We start from the raw sequence: 4,287 nt of genomic DNA on the forward strand, positions 1-4,287 counted from the left end.
GTTGTTCATTCCATTTTTATATTCATGGAAACCCAAAGGAAATTAAACTTATAGTGCACAAGAAAGTAGAACAGTAGATATTCAAAAGTTGTGCATATATTGAGAATAGTAAGCCGATTACATGTTAATGGAAGGCCACCCCTTCCTTTTTATTCTTCCCCTTCACTCAGAAACAACACGGATCCACAAGAAAATCCATGGCAGACAACCCTAGCATCATATAACATTGCATCGGCTTTGCTTTCAAGCTTCTCTCCTCCTCTCCGACCTTGAAGAAGTGAAGAAAAAGGTGTCTTGGTTGTTAAACTTCACCTTCCTCGCGTCTTCTCTTGAGATCTGATACGACGCCGCCACGACTTCCTCCGGCAATGCTCGGATGGCGGAGACTCGCCCAGCCATCGGGGTGTTGGTAGGCTCGGAATTGGTGAAGAAGGAAACCCATTCGGCTCCTTCGTTGCGGCACCGTCAGTAGCTGGCCTTGCTCCACGTTATCGTCGAACACCGTGTTGCCGTTTTGATTCACTACCCGGATTCTGGCGCTGCCATTTAACATGTAGAGTATCTTGTGGGCGTTGATGCACCATTGTGGAACGGTACCGGCTCTGTTCACAGTGAATAGAGTTTTAATGTTATGTGATTCGATATTTGATGAAATGTGAAGAGATTTTGTGGAGCTTACGCTGTGGAGAACACCCATTTCGGAGGGCGAGTGCGTTGAGGATGGGGAGGTTAAACCTGTTGAGAGTGGAAATACGACCGGCTTGAGGGTTGAAAATGTCGGCTCGCTCAGGGTCGGCAATGTTCTCCTTGATTCTCTTGGCGCAGAATGATTCCTCGAGGCCGTTATCTCTTCCTTCGCGGTGGTGTTCACGGCGTCTTTCCTCCTGCTGGCGTTCTTCGCGCTCTTCTTCCTCCATTCTGTGGGGTGATACTACGTCGAGTCTGTCCTTGACTCTAATGATGCTGCCTCTATGTCCTCGGACCTCTTGCAACTTCCTAATGATGTTGGTGTCGACGTTGAAAGATTGAGCCAGGAACTCACTTTCGAAGGCGCAGAGAAGGTTGCTGCATGATGAGCTTTGCTGCTCGTGGCGGCGGCTGCGGTTGTCGTCTTCCTCTTCCTCTTCTTCTTCCTCCTCGCGTTCACTTCTGCTTCCCTAAAGCTGATGTTGTGCAAATCTCCTTAGTCTTCTCTGTTCCTCTTCTGGGTTACCAGCAAGATTGAATTTCTACAACACAAAAGAAATCAATAAAAAAAATGTTAGAAAATTGAAAATTTTCTATTTTGCTGCTAAGAATGAGTGAAAGTAGACATATACTCTTGGATTGTTATCGAGTTGATTAGCAGTGTTGGCAGTGTGAAGGAGGTTGACAGTAACAAGGCGCTCATTGCCATCGTTGTAGAACCAGTGAACGAAGCCCGCCGGCAATGCGATGATGTCACCTTTACGGAACCGCCGGATCTTCTGGTGCTGGTCCTGGAACCTTCCATGGCCTTGCTGCCCTTGCCCTTGCCCTTGCCGTGATTCCCGGAATGTTTATGCACATCCAGGCATTACAGTGCCCTGAATACCCCTTCCTGAAAACAAATTCCAGAACATTAGTGATGGATTATCTTATTTTTAGCGACGGTATTTAAGTTTGTAGTTTGAATATAATATACCTTAGACAGTAAACAAGCTGAGGGGCATTGGTAAAGGAAGGCAAAACAAGGCCATTAGGCTCGACGTTGTGCCTGACTACAGAGACGCCGGCACACCTGAGCTGTTGGCTATTAGGGTTCTACCACTCGGTGGTGCTGGCTTCGGATCGGATTCGGGTGTTAGGTTCAATAGAGTTGAGCCTATTGATTTGACACTCATTCTGGAATTGTGACTGCTTCTGGGAATGGTCAGCTATAGCTAGGCAGCCATTGAAGAGCAGAAGGAGAGAAAGCGAAAGAGATAGCAGAGAATGCATATCTATTGATCTAATTCTATGGTGTTTTTGTGAAGATGAGAGTGGAGGGGGATGGGGATATTTATAGAAGAGAAGGTGAGGGTTGTTTCGACATTACACAAAATGCATGCATGGCTAATTGACGTTAATGGCTTACACATAAGTAAATGAGGCAGGGCAGGTGGCTTCAAGTGTCACTCGATACTTGCAAAAAAATCATGTACCATAATGGTAGAAGATATATCCAAAACAATCAAATGTCGCCATTTGATATCAAAAGCTTTTACATAGGGTGTCGTCCGACTATATGATGTTTGGTTGAATCTTCTAACTATTAAAAGTTATAAAATTATCCCTTAAAATTAGGATGTTGTTTTATTGAGTCCTCTCACTATTAAAAGTTACAAAATAGTCACCCGACTATTTATATGTTCCAAACTCTTTATTTTTAATTAAAAATTGACGGTTGTTACATGTTGATTGAGATACAATAAAATTTGATCTCATAATTGTTTGAGTTGTATTTTATGGATCAAATCTTTGTTTAAATTATGTTGTCGAGCCAATGCTTGAAACATTATGCTGTCAAGACAGTGCTTGAAAGCAACGGCGGTACCACTAGACATTATTAAAATATTATTTTATTATATCTCAATCAATAAGTTAACGTCCAGCTCATAAGGTTGTCAATTTTTAAACAAAAAAATGACGAGTTTGAAACATATGAATAATCAGGTGACCATTTTGGAACTTTTAATAGTCGGGAAACTCAACAAAATAACATCGTATAATTAGAGGACCATTTTGTAATTTTAGATAGTCAAAGAATTCAACAAAATAATGTCATATAGTTGGGGGACCATTTGTGTACTTTACCCTTAAATGTAAGCCATTTACCACTTTACCTATACGTATAACTATTATTTTAAAAAGTATTACAAATATAATTTTTATATAAAATGTTTTTCTATTTTCCATTTATATATATTATTTATTGAAATCTTAATTAAATTTGTGACATATATAAATTTGACAGAAAGATTTAATTAAAATAAATTGATAATTAAAATGTTTTAAAAATTATTGTAAAAATTGAATCATAATTTAAAAATATATGATATAATTACTTAAAAGTCTTACGTTTTATTATAAAATAAGATTTATTTAGTCAAAAAATTAGTATCAATAGAGTATGTGAAAAGCCAAAGGAAGCTGAACAGTTCAGGTGATAAGCACGTGAAACTGTGCTGTGGAGGCAGAGGACGCGAAGAACCGACGGTGGGCAAATTATTTGTTTGTTTTTGTGTTTAATATTCTGATCATTTTGACAACTAGGCCGCAGCATGTTATTAGCCTTGCCACCTGTCCATACCTTTTATTTGAATTTCATTTACAACAAAGTGATATTTATATTTATTTTTGGGTAAAGTACAGAAATGGTCCCCCTAACTATAGGTTATTATTTTTTAATTCATCCAACAATTAAAAATTATAAAATGGTTCTTCAACTATAGGCCATTGCTTTATTGAGCCCTTCGATTAGTAAAAGTTACAAAAAGGTTTCCAAATTCTTCCTTTTTAGTTAAAAAATTGACGACAGTCTAAGCTGGACGTTAACATACTGACTAAGATACACTAAAATTTGATCACAGAATCTCAAATGACTATCATATCTCAATAAACATGTTAATGCCCAATTCATATAACCGTCAATTTTTTTATCAAATAAGGACGAGTTTGGAATATATGAATAGTCAGTTGATCATTTTATAACTTTTAATTGTCGAGGACTCAACAAAGCAATGCCCTATAGTAGGATGATCGTTTTGTAACTTTTAATAGTCGATAGCTCAATAAAATAAGTGTAACACCCCAATTATTAAGGCCACATGTATATTGGTTGGTAGTGATAATTAGTTAGGTGTCTTAGGCACAATGTCCTTTTCAGACACCTAAGGCCATTAATGTTTGTCGATCACCTGTTTTGGCCGTAGCAATTATATTTCCTATTTTCGGTTTGTATTTCTATTGTTTTTTATTATAATTGTGTTGCGACCATTAAAACTCCTTGCACCAGAGAAGAAGAACCATGAAACGAACAACAACAAGGAGCAAAACAAAACCAGAAGCTGCACGAGCATCAAAACAAACGCTTCCAACAACTATCAAGGTGGGTTGAACCATCGACGATCCTTAAACGCTTGATCTTCTACTCTTGGAGGAGCATGAATTCGCAAATTAGCAGTAGCAAAATCACGGCATTGAGTTTGGATTAAGCTCCAAAGAGCAGCACCATCTAACGATGAAGGCAAAGATCGGAGAGATTAAAGCTCATGACATTTGATATTT

General features: G+C 38.6%; 1 pseudogene; it reads right to left on the reverse strand.

The window, feature by feature from the left end:
- Nucleotides 1-241: 241 nt before the first annotated feature.
- Nucleotides 242-1,959, reverse strand: LOC120188881 (annotated as a pseudogene).
- Between the last annotated feature and the right edge of the window lie 2,328 nt (nucleotides 1,960-4,287).

This window comes from Hibiscus syriacus, unplaced genomic scaffold (genome assembly GCF_006381635.1).
Source record: "Hibiscus syriacus cultivar Baekdansim isolate YM2019G1 unplaced genomic scaffold, ASM638163v2 tig00116951_pilon, whole genome shotgun sequence".
NCBI lineage: Eukaryota > Viridiplantae > Streptophyta > Magnoliopsida > Malvales > Malvaceae > Hibiscus > Hibiscus syriacus.